Here is a 20,443-nt window from a genome sequence, read left to right as displayed (position 1 = left end):
ATTCCAAATTTAGCCCTCCCCCCCACTTTCCCCCTTGATAACCATAAGTTTGTTCCCTATGTCTGTGAGTCTATTTCTGTTTTGTAAATAAATTCATTTGGATCATTATTTTAGATTCCACATATAAGTGGTATCACCTGATATTTCTCTTCCTGTATCTGACTTACTTCACTTAGTATGATAATCTGTAGATCCATCCATGTTGCCGAAAATGGCATTATTTCATTCTTTTATAGCTGAGTAATATTTCATTGTGTGTGTGTGTGTGTGTGTGTGTGTGTGTGTGTGTGTATCACATCTTCTTTATCCATTCCTCTGTTGACAGACATTTAGGTTGCTTCCATGTCTTGGCTATTGTAAGTAGTGCTGCTATGAACACTGGAGTGCATGTATCTTTTCAAATCAGAGTTTTCATCTTTTCCAGATGTATGCCCAGGAGTGGCATTACTGGATCATATGGTAGTTCTATTTTTAGTTTAAGAAACCTCCATACGTTCTCCATAATGGCTACACCAATTTACATTCCCACCAACAGTGTAGGAGGGTTCCCTTTTCTCCACACCCTCTCCAGAATTTATTATCTGTAGACTTTTTGATGATGGCCATTCTAACTGGTGTGAGGTGATACCTTATTGTGGTTTTGATTTGCATTTCTCTAATAATTAGCAATGTTGAGCATCTTTTCATGTGCCTTTGGCCATCTGAGTATCTTCTTTGGAGAAATGTCTATTTAGACCTTCTGCCCATTTTTTGATTGGGTTGTTTGTTTTTTATATTGAGCTGTATGAGCTGTTGGTATATTTTGGATTACTAATCCCTTGTCAGTCACATCATTTGCAAGTATTTTCTCCCATTCTGTAGGTTGTCTTTTCGTTTTGTTATGGTTTCCTTTGCTGTGCCGAGGCTTATAAGTTTGATTAGGTCCCATTTGTTTATTTTTGGTTTTGTTTCCATTACTCTAGGAGACGGATCCAAAAAAAATATTGCTGAGATATATGTCAAAGAGCAACCTGCCTATGTTTTCCTCTAGAAGTTTTATAGTGTCCAGTCTTACATTTAGGTCTTTGATCCATTTTGAGTTTATTTTTGTATATGGTATTAGAGAATGTTCCAACTTCATTCTTTTACATGTAGCTATCCAGTTTTCCCAGCACCAATTATTGAAGAGACTGTCTTTTCTTCACTGAATATTCTTGCCTTCTTTTTCATAGACTAATTGACCATATGTGTGTGGATTTTTTCTGGGCTTTCTATCCTGTTCCATTGATCTATGTGTCTGTTTTTGTGCCAGTGCCATACTGTTTTGATTACTGTAGCTTTTTAGTATAGTCTGAAGTCAGGGAGCATGATTCCTCCAGCTCCATTCTTTCTCAAGATTGTTTCAGCTCTTTGGAGTCTTTTGTGTTTCTACACAAATTTAAAAATATTTTTGTTCCAGTTCTGTGAAAAATGCCATTGGTAATTTGATAGGGATTGCACTGAATCTATAGACTGCCTTGGGTAGTATGGTCATTTTAACAATATTGATCCTTCCAATCCATGAACACGGTATATCTTTCCATCTGTTTGTATGGTCATCAGTTTCTTTCATCAGCATCTTACAGTTTTCAGAGTGCAGGTCTTCTGCCTCCTTAGGTAGGTTTATTCCTAGATATTTTACCCTTTTTGATGCAATGGTAAATGGGATTGTTTCCTTAATTTCTCTTTCTGATATCTCATTCTTAGAGTACAGAAATGCAACAGATTTCTGTATATTAATTTTGTGTTCAGCAACTTCACCGAATTCATTCATGAGTAGTTTTCTGGTGGTGCCTTTAGGATTTTCTATGTATAGTATCATGTCATCTGCAAACAGTGACAGTTTTACTTCTTCCTTTCCAATTTGGATTCCTTTTATTTCCTTTTCTTCTCTGATTGCTGTGGCTAGGACTTCCAAAACTATGTTGAATAAAAATGTCAAGAGTGGGAATCCTTGTCTTGTTCCTGATCTTAGAGGGAATTCTTTCAGCTTTTTACTACTGAGTGTGATGTTAGCTCTGGGTTTGTCATATATGGTCTTTATTATGTTGAGGTAGGCTCTCTATGCCCAGTTTCTGGAGAGTTTCTATCATAAATAGATGTTGAATTTTCTCAAAAGCTTTTTCTGCATCTAATGAGATGATCATATGGTTTTTATTCTTCAATTTGTTAATGTGGTGTATCCCATTGATTGATTTGCAGATATTGAGAAATCCTCACATCCCTGGGATAAATCCCACTTGATTATCATGTACAATCCTTTTAATACATTGTTGGAATTGATTTGCTAGTATTTTGTTGAGGATTTTTGCATCTATGTTCATCAGTGATATTGGCCTGTAATTTTCTGTTTTTCTAATATCTTTGCCTGGTTTTGTTATCGGGGTGATGGCAGCCTCACAGAATGAGTTTGGAAGTGTTTCTTCCTCTGCAATTTTTTGGAACAGTTTCAGAAGGACAGGTGTTAACTCTTCTCTAAATGTTTGGTAGAATTCACCTGTAAAGCCATCTGATCCTGGACTTACATTTGCTGGGAATTTTTAAATTACTGATTCAATTCCAGTACTGGTAATTGGCCTGTTCATATTTTCTATTTCTTCGTGGTTCGGTCTTGGGACATTGCACCTTTCTAAGAATTTGTCCATTTCTTCTAGATTGTCCATTTGATTGGCATATAGTTGCTCACAGCAGTCTTTTATGTTCCTTTGTATTTCTGTGGTGTCAGTTATAACTTCTTTTTAATTTCTGATTTTATTGATTTGGGCCTAATGGGTCTCACTAAAGGTTTATCAGTTTTGTTTATATTTTCAAAGAACCAGCTTTTAGTTTCATTGATCTTTTCTATTGTTTTTTTAGTCTCTATTTCATTTATTTCTGCTCTGATCTTTATTTTATTTTATTTTTTTATTTTTTTTAATTTTTGGCTGCATTGGGTCTTCACTGCTGCATGTGGGCTTTCTCTAGTTGCGGTGAGCGGGGGCTACTCTTCATTGCGATGCATGGGCTTCAGTAGTTGTGGCTCGCAGGCTCCAGAGCGCAGGCTCAGTAGTTGTGGCACATGGGCTTCGTTGCTCCGCGGCATGTGAGATCTTCCTGGACCAGGGCTCGAACCCGTGTCCCCTGCAGTGGCAGGCGGATTCTTAACCACTGTGCCACCAGGGAAGTCCCTCTGATCTTTATGAGTTCTTTCCTTCTAATAACTTTGGGTCTTGTTAGTTCTTCTTTCTCTAGTTGCTTTAGGAGGAAAGGGTTAACTTTTATTTTTCACTTTATACCTTCCGTACTCTGCATTTTTAGAATTTTCGCCCTAAGCATCTACAACTTTTTAAAATCTTTTGGCACTCACAAGTTTGTTTCAATTTTCTGGAAGATTCAGTTGCACAGAACATCCCAAGTTCCTAAAAATACATTATGAATCAAAGAATTAAATTATACTCAGGATAGTTTTAGTGCTGACTGTATTTTACGGTACTCTACTTCTCTAAAATTGGGTTATTCCTATAGCTTGGTAGAACTGGCCAGAATTCCAAGAGATTGGCAGGGATCTCTTGGAATCTGGGCAGAGAAAAGAGATTTATGATCCAAACAACTTCCAGCCCCCAAACCCAGGGTCAGTCTTTAAGCAGGTAGCTTCCTTATTGCCAATCTTCTCCTCTCTTTTCTGCAAGTTTCCTCACCTGGCATTAAGGGCCAGGAGTTGAGTCTCTGCTACTTGATACCTAATACGAAACTTCTATCCCATATGTTCTATACATGATGACAAATAAATCTCCCTTAAGTCCTATCAGGTCACTCTATACCCAGTACAGACCTGCAATGATTCCTTAACCCATATCATCTAAAACCTTACCCTGGCATTCAAAGCTCCTGGAGATTTGATCCTAACCAATCTTTCCAACTTTCTGTCTCCGTTAAAATGACTTATTTGTATTTCCTATGCATGCTTCACATTTTAACCAATGTTAAGACACTTTGCCATGCTATTTGTCAAAGTGTGGTCTGTGGACCAACAGCATCAGTTTTATCTGGGAGCTTGTGAGAAAAGCATGATCTCAGGCTCCCACCCAGACCTACTTAATTAGAATCTGCATTTTAACGAGATTTTCAGGTGCTGCGTATGTACATTAAATTTTGAGAACCACTGTAAAACTATTAAGTGTCTTTCTTTTTTTTTATTAGCTTTTTAAAATATTTATTTATTTATTTTTGGCTGTGTTGGGTCTTCATTGCTGTGCACAGGCATTTTCTAGTTGTGGCAAACGCGGGTTACTCTTCCTTGCAGCGCGCAGGCTTCTCATTGTGGTGGTTTCTCTTGTTGCAGAGCACGGGCTCTAGGAGCAGGGGCTTCAGTAGTTGTGGCACGTGGGCTCAGTACTTGTGGCTCGTGGGCTCTAGAGCGCAGGCTCAGTAGTTGCGGCACACAGGCTTACTTGCTCCGCAGCATGTGGGATCTTCCTGGACCAGGGCTCGAACCCGTGTCCCCTGCGTTAGCAGGCAGATTCTTAACCACTGCGCCACTAGGGAAGCCCTCAAGTGCTTTGCTGTGGTGCCTGAGGGACTATTATCATCATTATTTATTTCCCTGTAGAATATGTAAGCACCTAGAAAGCAAAGGGTTATCCAAATTATGTGCCTAAGATATGCTGTCCAGCCCTCAGAAACAAAGGACTACACTGAGCAGATACTCACTAAATATCTATGGATCGACTAATTTGGTTTCAGTTCTGCAGCTAAAAAAGTAACTAGAATCACCATCCTTCACTCTGTTGTCTGACAAACCAGACCCAACATAGACAACGTATGCACACAAACACACGAGGACATACACACACAGGGTCTTTTATAAACAGGATTTTTCACGGGAGAGGAAACTGCAGAAGAAAGGCATGTTAAAGCCTGACATGAATATCAAAATTGTTTCGAGATCAACTGGACAGTCACTGTAAGTCCCCTTTAAACTAAAACGGGCTAGATTTACTTGATGGACTCCAAGGTCATATGGAGCTCTAAGAGTCCATGATTCTATGATTCCAAGGGACATCACTTTTGTACTGTCCCAGAAGCTACTGTAGGGACCAGGGACAGCCCTGAGATTAAGTTTGACGCTGCAAAGCCTGACTTCCTCTCTCAGTCCTCTCTAAGCCCCAGCTTCTCTATTACCTCCTCGAAAAGCTCCTGCTCTACACGTGTGTCTACTACCCTAACACTTCCATCTCCTGGCACTTCCAACTGCCCTTGCCTCTATGAGCTTGTCACTGTCACACTTCTCTCTCCTACTCTGTATTCAGCTTCTTGGTCTCTCACGCAGTTCAACATTGCCAAGGTGACAATGAGCTAATTAAACTGTGCTAAAAGAAGAAAGTTAGGGAAGAAAGATGTCCTGATAAGCTGTCCTAATTACCCTTGCCCACTCCCCTTGTGTATTCTTTGGTAACTTTATTTTTTTTTAATTTATTTTTTATTGAAGTATAGTTGAATTACAATGTTGTATTAATTACTGCAGTACAGCAAAGGACTCAGATATACATATATATACCTTCTTTTTCATATTCTTTTCCATTATGGTGAATCGCAGGATATTGAATATAGATCCCTATGCTATACAGTAGGACCTTGTTTATCCATTCTATATATACCAGTTTGCATCAGCTAATCCCAAACTCCAAATCCAACCCTCTCCCACCCCTCTCCCCCTTAGCAACCACCAGTCTATTCTCTATGTCCCTGATTCTGTTTCTGTTTCATAGATAGGTTAATTTGTGTCATATTTTAAATTCCACCCATAAGTGATATAATATGGTATTTGTCTTTCTCTTTCTGACTTACTTCACTTAGTGTGATCATCTCTACTTGCATCTATGTTGCTGCAAATGGCATTATTTTGTTCCTTTTTATGGCTGAGTAGTATTCCACTATGTATATGTACCTCATCTTCTTTATCCATTGTATCTTTCGATGGACATTTAGGTTGTTTCCATGTCTTGGCTATTATGCATAGTGCTGCTATGAAGACAGGGGTGCATGTATCTTTTGTAATTATACTTTTGGGCTTCCCTGGTGGCGCAGTGGTTAAGAATCTGCCTGCCAGCGCAAGGGATACGGGTTCAATCCCCAGTCTGGGAAGATCTCACATGCCGCAGAGCAACTAAGCTCGTGCACCACAGCTACTGAGCCTGCACTCTAGAGTGCTCAAGCCACAACTACTGAAGCCCGTGTGCCTAGAGCCTGTGCTCCGCAACAAGAGAAGCCACTGCAATGAGAAGCCCGTGCACCACAACAAAGGGTAGCCCCTGCTTGCCGCAACCAGAGAAAAGCCTGCGCACAGCAACGAAGACCCAATGCAGCCAAAAATAAAATAAATTAAAAATAAAAATTATAGTTTTGTCTGGATATATGCCCAGGAGTGGGATTGCTGGAGCATATGGTAATTCTATTTTCAGTTTTCTGAGGAACCTCCATACTGTTTTCCACAGTTGGCTGCACCAATTTACATTCCAACAGTGTAGGAGGGTTCCCTCTTCTCCACACCCCCTCCAGCATTTATTATTTGTAGACTTTTTAATGAAGGCCATTCTGACCAGCATGAGGTGGTACCTCATTGTAGTTTTGATTTGCATTTCTCTAATAATTAGCAATGTTGAGTATCTTTTCATGTGCCTATTGGCCATCTGTATTTCTTCTTTGGAGAAATGTCTCTTTAAGTCTTCTGCCCATTTTTCGATTGGGTTGCTTGTTTTTTTGTTGTCGAGTTGTATGAGCTGTTAGTATATTTTGGAAATTAAGCCCTGTCAGTCGCACTGTTTGCAAATATTTTTGGCAACTTTCTTGAGAGAAATGAAGTGGGGTATCATTACACCATATTCTGTAGTGAGGGGGGCTGGACCTAGTAAGAATTTGCCCTTTGGGGCTCAATATTTTAATTTACTGAACACATTTTCAGTTCTGCCTCTCCCAAGCTCTCTGATACGGGTCTTCGGAGCTTTAACCTAAAGCTATTTCATATCCCCAAAATGGGATCAATATAGTCACCACACATCTCTCTCACACTTTGCAAACAGCTTTTTACACACTGTCCAGTTTGATTTAGCTCAACACCACATCTAATTTCTTACACATCTAAGCAATAAAGAGAGACCACTGTCAGAATTAAGTTTCTGACCCAGTGTCCTGTATATGAGAAGATTATTAATGGACATCTCTGTTCATATCCTTATAAGGTCCCTCCTAAACCCAAAGCTTTAGAGCTACAGTAAGCAAGACAGTGGGGTATTAGAAGAGGGACAGAAACACAGAACAGAAGACAGAATCAAGAAATAGATCCATACAAGAGTAACTAACTGAATTTTGACAAAGGCTAGGCTTTTCATTGGAATTTAGATTCCCTTTCCTCCCATTTCCTAAGGAGTACACAGGTCAAGAAGTATATTTCTTATAGTAGAGGTTAAAAGCCCTCTGCTCTAGATATGGACTGTGCAGATTTTATTCCTGGCTTCACCACTTACCAGCTATGTGTGTTTGGGCAATTTGTATAACCTCTCTAAGCTTATGTTTCCTTATTTGTAAAATGAGAACAATAATATCTCTGTAGCTTGGGGGTTTTATGGGAGTGAATGAGATAATGCATACAAAGTGGTTAGTACAGTGCTGGTGATTAACCTCATTTTAAGTTTTTAAAATCAAGCTCAGAGAGGATCATTGTACGTGATCTTTCTTTTTTTTTTTTAATCTGCGAAGCCTGCTTAATGCTACAGATTCCCCTCTCTGGGACTCTTCTAGTTACACATAGCTCTAGCACATGCCACTGTCCATGTGCTGGGTAACCTGACTCCCAGCTAATAACAGTATGTGGTCTTAGCTGTCCTTGTGCACATAGCATTCCTCTTGGCAATAACTCTGTATGTGTGTGAGGAGGACAAACAGAAATGGAACAGCCTCTTTTAAAAATCGAGCATGATCTTATAACATAGAAACTTATGTACTTAAGCCAGTAGCATCAAAAAGGACAAACATCCTCTTTCTATTTTAGGCTAAATATCAAAGGAAATAAAAATTCTAGGGTTAAATATCAGTCTCTTCTGAATTTAGCAGGATGTGAAAGACATTAGAAGGAATCTAATCTCCCCCACCTCTAAGATGACTTGACAGCTGGCTTGTCTGCTTCAGAGTGTCACCACTGGAGAGGGTGTCATTTGTGTTAAAATAATGGCTCTTCCTGTTTAAAGACAAACGGAGGACTGGAATGTCTTCATGGAGAAATCTGTGTCTTTGTCTGAACCAGTCTATCAGAGGATTGGTATAAAACAAGTCAGTACTGATGTGGCCTTGAGGGTGTGATAACTTTGGAGGGCTACATCTAAAGGAAGAAATCACTATAAAGTGTGTGCAAGAAAGGGCTGCAGGGCTGAGGAGAGTTTGCAAAATACAAACTTTGTCAACTTGCCAAAAGTTGGACTGAAAGTTGCTGACTGTTTCCAAGACAGTAAGACTCTTAACTCGAGGCAACTTTTCTCCTAACATCTCTGACCAGCAGTCACTGCAGGCGCTCGAAAATGAGACCAGAAGTGTTGCAGATTATTCTTCTGGAGTCTAGGTCTCTGCCACCACTGCTCCTTTGCCCCAGAGCTGGTTTGGTTTCAGAATTTTATCCTCAAATAAGAAAAAAAAAATCTTAAACCCAATCTTTCACTAAACTTGAAAGTTCTCTAACAAAACAAAGTACAAAGTGGCTTGCCATATAATTCAAACCAAACATCTGTTTATCTTAGTATTTGAGCCCTAAGGTCTGAATTTATTGTATAGAAGGACTCTACAAACTGAGTCTTTTAAAGCTAGTTCCTGTACTGCCATAAATGAGGGTCCAAGAAATAACAACAAAACAAAGTGGGGAAAGTTTTTCTTTAAAAGAGAGAGAGATTCTTAGAACACTTGCTCTTAGAGCCTTAAGCCTGCATGTAAGAAATCCAATTACCCTGAGGTCACCATGCTGTGAAAAGCCCAAGCCATATGGAAAGGCCCTGGAGGAAGAGACATCACATGGAAAGAGAGAGAGAGAGAGAGAGAGAGGCCAAGTAGCACCAACGTGCCGCACTTGTGAGTGAAGAAACCATCTTGGATTATTGCACTCTCTAGGCCCAGCTGCCCCAGTTGAAAACACATGGATCGGAAATGAACTGCCCAGCTAATGCTTCTTGAATTCCTGACCTAAAACATCAAGTAACAGTAGAAAGATCATATGCCCCAAAGAGCCCCTCAGTGAGCAAGAGTTTCAAGATATGTCCCAGTCGTTTCCAAGCCTACTAGGATCTTAGCATCAGGGGGAAGAAGTAGTGACATTCCTAACTCATGATCAGGTATCATATCCTTTGATGGAGAAGCAGTCTGAGAAAGGCCATGAACAATGTGGACCTTGACAATAGGAAAACAAGTATGGTATAGGTTCAGCCACAGAGATATCCAAATAGAAATCTGTATGCTAGTTAGAGCATAATAGTTATCCTTTAAAACAGCTTTATATCAAAACACCATTTAGCTACTGGAGAAACCATGAGAACCAGGACAGTGAGTATTTAACATGGAAAGACATAATTGATAATCTCCTTGGCACTGTATAAAATCAAGAAATTTGACAAAACATTAGGAAGAGGCAAAACATTGAATGTAATTAAGTAAAATTTCTAGTCATCTAGAAAATAGCAACCCACCCTTGACATTAGTTTAACTGTGTTGAAAATAAAAAGAAGTGGTTTCTTTTTCTAAAAAGCAAGAGAGAGGGAATTCCCTGGCAGTCCAGTGGTTAGGACTAGGCACTTTCACTGCCATGGCCCATGTTTAATCCCTGGAACTAATATCCCGCAAGCCACGTGGCATGGCCAAAATAAATAAGTAAATAAATAAATATAAATAAATAAAAAGCAATAGAGAGAGAACAAAAGACAGAGAAACATGATCAAACGTGAAGGCAGGGGCTTCCCTGGTGGCACAGTGGTTGAGAATCTGCCTGCCAATGCAGGGGACATGGGTCCGAGCCCTGGTCTGGGAAGATCCCACATGCCGCAGAGCAACTAAATCAGTGTGCCACAACTACTGAGCCTGCGCTCTAGAGCTCACGAGCCACAACTACTGAGCCCACGTGCCACAACTACTGAAGCCCATGTGCCTAGAGCCCGTGCTCCACAACAAGAGAAGCCACCGCAATGAGAAGCCCGCGCACTACAACGAAGAGTAGCCCCCGCTGCATGCAACTAGAGAAAGCCCACGCAGAGCAACAAAGACCCAATGCAGTCAAAAATAAATAAATAAATTTATAAAAGTAAAAAAATAAAATTAAAAAGAATGCACCAAATTTGGCTTATTGTGTGAATTTTCACTAAGTATTCTAAGGTTACATTTTGAAACATCTGAAATATTGTACGTTGCTAACCTGCCTTACCTCTATCTCTTTCCCCAATTTTGCCTAATATAGCTACTATGTGAGTCTTCTGTTGTTCACTTTTAAATAGACCTGATGTTCTATTTCTCAAACCACTGAACCTACATTACATCCATGAAGCTGGTATAACTCTGCAGACATCCTATTCAGGCAGTGTTATAAGGGCCTCACCATTGTTCATGATCTCTATGTATCTTGTCATCTTTCCAGGGTAAGATTGCCAAGGTCTTAGACTCTTCATTTGGTGGAGTCTAATTCTGTTCTCTTTTCAAAGAGCTAGGGTTACACTCAGCAAAGGTTACAATTTACGTGAGACATGAAGCCTGCTAGCGTAACTCATCACCAAAGTAAAATCCCTAGCTATTTTTTCTCTCAAGGACATCCCCAGTGCTACCTAAAGTCAAGAAGGAACACTTCAGGACAGGTCACATGTAGGGCCTACACATATTCTGAATCCACATTTTCATTTTGATACTCTAGAGGGTGGTATTATTTCACAGCAGGCAAGCAAAAGGGTTTTTTCTTTCTGAAAACCTCCTTTTCTATCCCCTAGAGGGAAATACATGAGAACCAAATGTAATGACTGCAGTGGCTTTAGCAAGAGAAGTCAATATTTAAGAGTGAGCTATTTAAAGAAATATTCCTTTTCTGGAAGGAAGAGGGATGCTCTCATGTTTGGTTTGGTTTTATCACTAACCCAAATGAGTTCTGAAAGATTTGTTTTCATAAATAAATCACATTTTAAACTGTTTAAGTAATTCCTAAAGCGCAGCTCATTTTTCAAACCTCTGCATTCTGGAGTGGCAGTTTAAGCCACAGACCTAAGTGCTGACTGGTTTTGCCTTTAGCGCCAATGTTCATCTTTCTTTCCCTTATGCTCTGATGGAAGTTCATCTACTCCAGTAATTATGAAAATCAGAGATTTTAAAGCAGGATCAAATATTTTAAATATTTAAAAAGAAACCTTCTCACTTCTCATTAGATATAACTGAGACTCTAAAGGGTCTTGCCCAAGTCATGTAACTAATTAATGATAGATCTAGAATCAAAATCTAGATTTCCTCAATCCTGAATTAGTACCCTCTCTCCCATACTATCTGGCCTCTCTATATTTTTATCCATTTCTATATCATCTTCAGACAGAGACTATTTAACTCATGCTAACCAGTGGCATATCCCAAAGTAAGATTCAGGACATTTCATGGTTCTATTAGTTATCACTGTCTCCTTTCATTGGCTGGATGATCATGGACAGAAGATGGGAAATCCTGCCTGGCCTGTTCACCCCACTGATTAAATGACAACATGGGCTCTCTGGTGCCTTGCACATAAAGTTTGATTGTTCATGCTTAGAACAGGAAGCATATGGAATGTTAGGGGGCCTTACCTTCATAAGAACTAGATTTTCTCTTTCTTTTCTCATTAGCCTGGGGGCATAGGACAATTTCAAGGTGGACAAAAACCTGAATCTCATCCACCACTGAAACTATTCTGCTGATGCTTTCTAGCTTCTCCTTCAAGATGTGCCAAGGAGCTTAAAGGAAATTCTAGCTTCTTGAACCAACTGACCTTAATATTTATTTATAACATATGTTTCTTCCAAGAACTTCCAAATGTTTCATATACACTTTTACTTAATTCTGCTCCTCCCGTAAGGGGAAGAATTTCATTTTTATTTTCCTGCCACAGCCAGAGTTTCCCTGCTGTTTATAAGGGTTTCTTTCCGGGGTCTGATACTTAAAGGTTAGAATCTCTAGAAGCCACAAACATTCTCAACTGATGTCTCAGCCAATATTGCTAACAAATTCATTCATTCAACCAATATTTATTGAGTATCTCCTATGTGCCTGGCACTATTCTAGGCACTAGGGATACAAGAGTAAACAAAACAAACTATGTCTCTGCCCTCAAGGAGCTCATATACAAAGTAAAAAGACTGTTCCATTACCCAGTGAATTCAGAACCGTAAAAATGCTCTATCCTGATAAAAGAAAAAATCACTACAGTTTTAACTACTCAGACTAATATCTGCAGTTTTACATTTATCTGGTAATACAGAGTCAATTTGCTAGAGGCCCATATGGATTGCACTAGAAAACAGGAGATTTTGATTCTAATCCTGACTCTTCAACCAACAGACTGCATGACCTTGAGCAAATACATAACCTCTATGACCCTTAGAGTTTTGTTCTCTGAAGATGTTAGACAAGACTTCCCATGTCTTCTCTTGGTCTGCAATTCTTTTTTGAATTTTTTTTTTTTTTTTTAACCGGTACGCGGGCCTCTCACTGTTGTGGCCTCTCCCGTTAAGGAGCACAGGCTCCGGACGCGCAGGCTCTGGACGCACAGGCTCAGCAGCCGTGGCTCACGGGCCCAGCCGCTCTGCGGCATGTGGGATCTTCCCGGACCGGGGCACGAACCCGCATCCCCTGCATCGGCAGGCAGACTCTCAACCACTGCGCCACCAGGGAAGCCCTTTTTTGAATTTTTAAAAATATTTTTATTTATTTATTTGGCCATGCCGGGTCTTAGTTGCAGCATGCGGGATCTTCATTGCCGTGTGTGTGGGATCTTCCTTGTGGCATGCAGGATCTTTAGTTGCAGCATGCAGGATCTTTAGCTGTGGCATGCAGGATCCTTTAGTTGTGGCATGTGGAACCTTTAGTTGCAGCATGCAAACTCTTAGTTGCGGCATGTAGGATCTAGTTCCCTGACCAGGGATCGAACACAGGCCCCCTGCATTGGGAGCACGGAGTCTTAGCCACTGGACCACCATGGAAGTCCCTGCAATTCTGTGATTGGTTAAATTCACCTAAGATGGCTGGTGTGGTGTGAGGACTTACTTCCAAGGTTAGAAGAGGAGGAATCTTTCTTTTCTTTTTAATTAATTTTTTTCATTGGAGTATAGTTGATTTACAGTGTTGTATTAGTTTCTGCTGTACAGCAAAGTGAATCAGTTATACATATACATATATCCACTCTTTTTTAGATTCTATTCCCATATAGGTCATTACAGAGTACTGAATAGAGTTCCCTATGCTACACAGTAGGCTCTTATTAGTTATCAATTTTATATACAGTAGCGTGTATAGGTCAATCCCAATCTCCCAATTTAGCCCTCCCCCACCTTTCCCCCTTGGTAACCATAAGTTTGTTTTCTACATCTGTGACTCAATTTCTGTTTTTTAAATAGGTTCATTTGTACCTTTTTCTAGATTCCACATATAAGTGATATCATATGATATCCGTCTTTGTCTGACTTAATTCACTCAGTATGACAATGTCTAGGTCCATTCATGTCGCTGCATGAACGAAATAATGGCATTATTTTGTTCTCTTTTATGGCTGAGTAATATTCCATAGTATATGGAATATACCACATCTTCTTTATCCATTTCTCCGTCGATGGACATTTAGGTTGATTCCATGTCCCAGCTGTTGTAAATAATGCTGCAATGAACACTGGGGTGCATGTATTCTTTCAAATTATGGTTTTCTCCGGATATATGCCCAGGAGTGGGATTGCTGGATCATATGGTAGCTCTATTTTTAGTTTTTTAAAGAATCTACATACTGTTCTCCATAGCAGCTGTACCAATTTACATTCCCACCAATGGTGTAGGAGGGTTCCCTTTTCTGGAAGAGGAGGAATCTTTCCATATCAGCAGTTATTATTTGTGGGATGGGGTTGAGGGAAATGGCACAAACCAACACATACCTCCTAGGACAACTATTCACAGCATCTCCTTATGCAATAATCTATAAAATCAATCAGCTCCACGCCTACCATCTGGACTAGATACTTTGGGGATGGGAAACATACGAAAAGACCCCTGATCTTAAGGAACTTCCAGATGAAAGTATGCAATAGTAAATAATTAAAAACAGAAGTGTATTGTAAGGAGTTCCCTGGTGGCCAAGTGGTTAGGATTCCGGGCTTTCACTGCCGTGGCCCAGGTTCAATCCCTGGTTAGGGAACTGAGATCCTACAGTTCTATGCCATTGAATGGTTATGGAATGCTTTCCCCACACGAGATAAAGAGAAAAGCATAGTACTGACACACCAGTTAGTGTTCCATGAATGTTACTTCGTTTTTCTACCCATCCCCCACCACTATTCACCGGCTAACTCCCGTCCCCAACTCACACACATACGCACTTTGTCTTTTCCAATTTTAACATTCTTCAAAACCGAAGGTCCACCCTGGGCAGGAAGTTTTCCTATGCTGGTCAAGCTTCTGTCTCCTTTGAAGTCATAGCACTTATTTCCAACAGCCTGTGGGGTGATTACATGCTGTCTTGTGATGTCACTGGCACTATTTAATGTCTTATGAGTTCAGTGTTTCTGATGTCTTATGGTATTAATAAGATAGTACCTATATTATTATTATCATACATCTTTTGCATTAGTGAGCTTTTCATATACTTTCATTGTACCAGCTAACTCTAAACTCCTTTGTGTTTCTCCTGGGGTCTTGGCATAGGAGACATCAGGAAGTATTCACTAATTCAAAAGTTTGAGGTGTTTGTGAAGTTTTCATTCATTACAAAAATGATCCAAGTCAAATAAATACAGCTAACACTTCATGGTTTGATTCTACTCTGTTTAGAGAGTCCATAGTTATAAACTCTTTTTGTGCCCAATTTTGGACATAAAGGTAATCTGTGCATGTTTTCAATCCCTTTAGGTCACAGAACTAAAGCTATCTTCTTCTGAACTACCAAAGAAAAATTCTATCTGTTCTTTGAAAATTAAAAAACAACCAACTAACCCTTTTAAAAAAAGCAGTTCCAGTTCACAGATTTTTTTTTTTTAATGTTTATTTATTTATTTTGGCTGTTGCCAAGTCTTAGTTGCGGCACATGGGATCTTCGTTGCGGCATGCAGGATCTAGTTCTCCGACCAGGGATCGAACCCGGACTCCCCGCATTGGGAGTGTGGAGTCTTACCCACTGGACCACCAGGGAAGTCCCCACAGATTTATTTTAATCTTACAAATGTATTATAAAATACTGTATGCTTAGAAAGGAGTAAACATAATATATAAGTAAAATTTAAATAATAATAAAATGTACACTCTGTAGCCATTATCCATCACAGGAAATAAAACATGAAATAGTAAAGCTTTTATATCACCAAAATTTTAGTCTAAAGCAAACTAAGTCCAAAATGGTTATAAGGGGACTGCCCTGGCGGTCCAGTGGTTAAGACTCCCCGCTTCCAATGCAGGGGGCACGGGTTCAATCCCTGGTCAGGGAACTAAGATCCCACATGCCACGCAGTGTGGCCAATAAATAAATAAATAAGTAAAATTTTAAAATGGTTATAAAGCTTCGAGATGATAAAGGGGTTTTTAAAGACTAAAAAAAGACACCAACTATTACAGGATTATACATTGAGATTAGAAGGAGATTAGGTAAATCTTGTCCTAATGACAGTATCAAATACAAGACTTTTTAAGTTGGAACTACTTTATTTTCATTGACTACATAGCCTGGATTTTTGGAATAGTTACAATTTCATTCCATTTCCATAAACCAATGGCTTTTTGGAAATTACAATATTCTGTTATTCAAACTAGTCTACATCTGCCAAACTACCTCTTCTATCTGGAAATAAAAGTTCTTTGTGGGGTCATGTGATCTAAATGTTGGTTTCTGTAAATAAATCAGCATAGATAAAATGAAAAAAAAAAGGCATCAGGTTACAGATTTAGGAAATCCTGACTCTAGTCTCTGTTGAATTACTGGCTTTCATGAAGTGAGCACTAGACTTTCAAGTAGCTAATACAGAAAGAAATACAACCAATATTAAGATCCACAGTATCTATGAGGAAAAACGAAACCAGTAGCACAGGAGAAGCCCAATTATTCCTGATTCTAAGAATTGAGATATATTTCTCTATTAAAGCCTCAAAGAGATAATATGAACATTGACATCCCTTCCTTATAGTAAGCACAGGAATGTGTTTCAATGGGTTTCTTTTTTTTTAATTGAGTTATAGGTGATGCAGAATATTATATAAGTTATAGGTGTACAATATAGTGACTCACAATTTTTAAAGGTTATACTCCATTTATAGTTATTGTAAAACACTGGCTATATTCCCTGTATTGTACAATATATACTTGTAGTTTATTTTATACATAATAGTTTGTATCTCTTAATCCCCTATTCCTATATTGCCCCTCCCCCCTTCCTCTCCTCACTGGTAACCACTAGTTTGTTCTCTATATCTGTGAGTTTGCTTCTTTTTTGTTATATTCACTAGTTTGTTGCAATTTTTAGATTCCACATATAAGTGAGATCATACAGTATTTGTCTTTCTCTGACTTATTTCACTTAGCATAATATCCTCCAAGTCCATCCATGTTGTTGCAAATGGTAAACTTTCATTCCTTTTTATGGCTGAGTAGTATTCCATATATATATATACACACCATATCTTCATTATCCATTCATCTATTATGGACACTTTGGTTGCTTCCATATCTTGGTAACTATAAATAATGCTGCTGTGAACACTGGGTTGCATGTATCTTTTCGAATTAGTGTTTTTGTTTTTTCCAAATACATATCCAGCAGTGGAATTCCTAGGTCATATGGTAGTTCTATTTTTAGTTTTTTGAGGAATTTCCATACTATTTTCCATAGTGTCTGCACCAATTCACATTTCCACCAACAGGGTATAAAGGTTTCCTTTTCTCCACATCCTTGCCAACATTTGGTGTTTCTGTTCTTTTTGATGACAGCCATTCTGACAGGTGTGAGGTGATATCTCATTGTGGTTTTGATTTGCATTTCCTTGATGACTAGCAATGTTGAGCATCTTTTCACATGTCTGTTGGCCATCTGTGTTTCCTCTTTGGAAAAGTATCTATTCAGATCTTCTGCCCAGTTTTTAATCAAGTTGTTTTTTTGATGTTGAGTTGTATGAGCTGCTTATATATTTTGGATATTAACCCCTTATCGGTCATATCATTTGCAAATATTTTCTCCCATTCAGTAGGTTGTCTTTTAGTTTCATCAACTGTTTCCTGGGCTTTGCAAAAGCTTTTAAGTTTATAGGTTCAATGGATTTCTTATAACAAATATGCTGAAGACTTGAAATCAAAATGCAAATTCAGAGACACTAACATATGCCCTCTGAAATGATGTTTTTGGGAAATAACTCAGCACTTCTTTTGGGTGCAAGCATAACTCCGTAAACATCTGGAATTCTTACACTGCAAACATTAAAGAAGTTCCATCCTTAGTCAAGAATTCAGATGTTCTGGATTGATCTGCTATTTGTAATTAATTTGCTGGTCCTAGTGTGAATACAATATACTTGAACTAAATTTCATTAAATTTCCATCAGATTTAGATAGAATTTCGTTTTTCTCTTTCTTTTAGGTAAGTACCCAGAGAAGTAAGAAAACATTTTCTCTCTGGGATTATGCTTGGAATATGCAACAGAAATGTCAGAGTAAGTACAAAATGTGAATGTGCATTTGTTGCATATGAATACAGGGAGAATTCTACTTTTAAAAAAATATACTAATTATCAACTTCCCTAAGTGCAAAGTGATTATTTGCTTTATAAGTTATTTTTTCTGCACAATAGTGACAGCCCACTGATTACGGGACTAAGACAAAGGAAATTTAAAGCAAAACTACTAGGAGGCATAATCCACTAATACTTGCTCAAAAACAAAAATTACTTGAATTATTATGCAAATCAAAAGAAAAATAAGGACTAAAGGTAAAAAATGTCAAACATTCAGATGTATTTTCAGTGAGGCACTTCTATCAAAGCCACCTCTAACCTTTCTTTAACTGGATTGTGTTTGGTTTTGTTTCCCCCACAGGATAAAGAAGAAAACCACTAGAGTTTCTCTGACCATCAGTTCCCCTGTTACTGAAACCTCCAATATCAGATCAAGTTATTCTACCTTAGTTCAACCACTGTGTATTGACCCCCAGAGGGTAGGTTCAGTTTTAAAAGCTTTCTGAGGGGTTCCAGTAATGGAGACACAGGCCCAGAGAGGAAGGAGTCAATGCAACTTTCTTGAAAAGCACACATAGGGAGAGCCTCCAAGGTGCATGACCTCAGAAAGAACAAGAGAGAAATCTATGGGTCTCAAAAATAACTCCACAGTAGTTCTGTGGGTTGGCCATTTGTCTGTGTGCCAGGCCATAAGGGACAGTTGGTTTCTAGGAGCTCAGTCCCATAATAGAATATTCCAACTATCCAAGGAATGAATTCCCTTTTAATTAAAAAAGGGGGGAAATGCTTTTTCAAAAATCTAAAAGATACAACAAGAACAACTGTATGGAGAAAGGAAAAGAATCTAATCAGTAAAATTTAGAAGTTATTTAAACCTTTAATACACAGTCTCTAAATACTCATTTCTCAAATGTAATCTCCCAGTGTTGTATTTCACCATCTCAGCTAATGGAATGCTGGAGGAGAGAGAAAAAAGGGTGGCATTGGAGCAGACATTCAAACTGACATTTAAATTAGGAGCATCATCCTTTTCAGAAAGTAAACTTAGAGTGTGGTCGGTAACAGCTAAAAATGATCCAGTTAGTCCATGCCCACCATGCACCTAGGTTTTGGGGCCTTGACAATATGGATGACAGTGTCTCTTCTATTTCTTAAACCAGATGCAGAGTCCCTGCAGCAGCCTGTCGGGATCCACTTGTGTAGTAGCCCCTGTGTTTACCAAGGTAACCTATCCACACTGCATGACGCAGTTTGGATTTTATAGATAAATTGTGGGGATTATCAAAGGTGAAAGAAGAAGGAAAGAAAACTAGAAAAGGACCTCAGAGATTATAATTATTTTATATATGAGAAAACTGAGTCCCAGAAAGCATAAAATTATTGTTCAGTGTCACAGAGCAACTCATGGTTTATCCTACGCTCTTTAGATTTTTGCTCTGTGTCAGTCCTCCAGCTCTGGAAGGAAATGCTTAGACTGTCCTTTCCAAGCAGACAATGCTCTGCCTGACCTCAAGATTCATCAGGTTCTCTTAACTGGCCATAAGATGCCCTTCTGAAGTAGTCAACAAGCAAAGCCATATCTACTTCCTGCTTGGGTCACAGTCAGAGATCAGGATTGAGAAGCCTCCTCTATCACTCACTGGAAACAGCAGGATTCAGTCAGTTAGGTCAAACCAAGCTAAGATTGATATCTTCTCTGGGCTCTCTGTTCCAAACCTAACAGAACTGAAACTATTGCCATTGCTGGCCCAAGGTATGAGAAGCATGGCAGGGACTTAACCAGATACAGGATGGGAGACACAGAAAACAATGTCATTAAGAGTAAGGAGCACCACTATCAATTCTGGAAGCCCACTTTCAGTAGATGCCACCAGGCACAAGCGTCTATTATTTCCACAAGTCTCCTGCTGCATTCCTTCCCTGTAATATGCAGCCCTGGGCATCAGGCTCAAGGGTGGGGTTGGTGGTCATTATGTCTTAACTAGGTCTCACCTGATAGAAGGGCCTCTGATCCTCTCTCTCTCTGGTCTGAGGGCCAAGTTATAATCTGAAATGTAATTCTAGATTCTAGAGGACCCTGGAGCTAAGAATAGGAGAGGAGAGAGATTAGGATTTAAATTTAAGGGGTAAATTTACAACAATGCCACTCGTTCATATGCATTATGAGACTATACTAGCGTGTTAATAAACACTTCTTATATATATATATAACTCTTCATTCTTTAAAGAAAGTTTTCAGATTATTTCCCTGAAATGAGCCTCAAAACCTCAAGTTGGCTGAGCATTTTACTAGCCCTATTTCACAGACAAAGAACATGAGTTCTACAAAGGTTAAGAGTCTTCCAAGTTCCTAAGATGAGCTTCAACCAGCTAGTGGCAAAGTTGTGATTTTGGCCCAATTCCTCAAAGTCATGATTCAGAATCCTTAACAAATTACAATACTGCCCATGCTGCTTGACCAATAATAAAGATTAAATCTGTGACTTCACAGGTACTCAACAAAAAA

This window comes from Orcinus orca, chromosome 3, assembly GCF_937001465.1.
Source record: "Orcinus orca chromosome 3, mOrcOrc1.1, whole genome shotgun sequence".
NCBI classification, from domain to species: Eukaryota; Metazoa; Chordata; class Mammalia; order Artiodactyla; family Delphinidae; genus Orcinus; species Orcinus orca.
The sequence above is the reverse complement of the archived record's forward strand: the minus strand, read 5'-3'. Positions refer to the sequence as shown.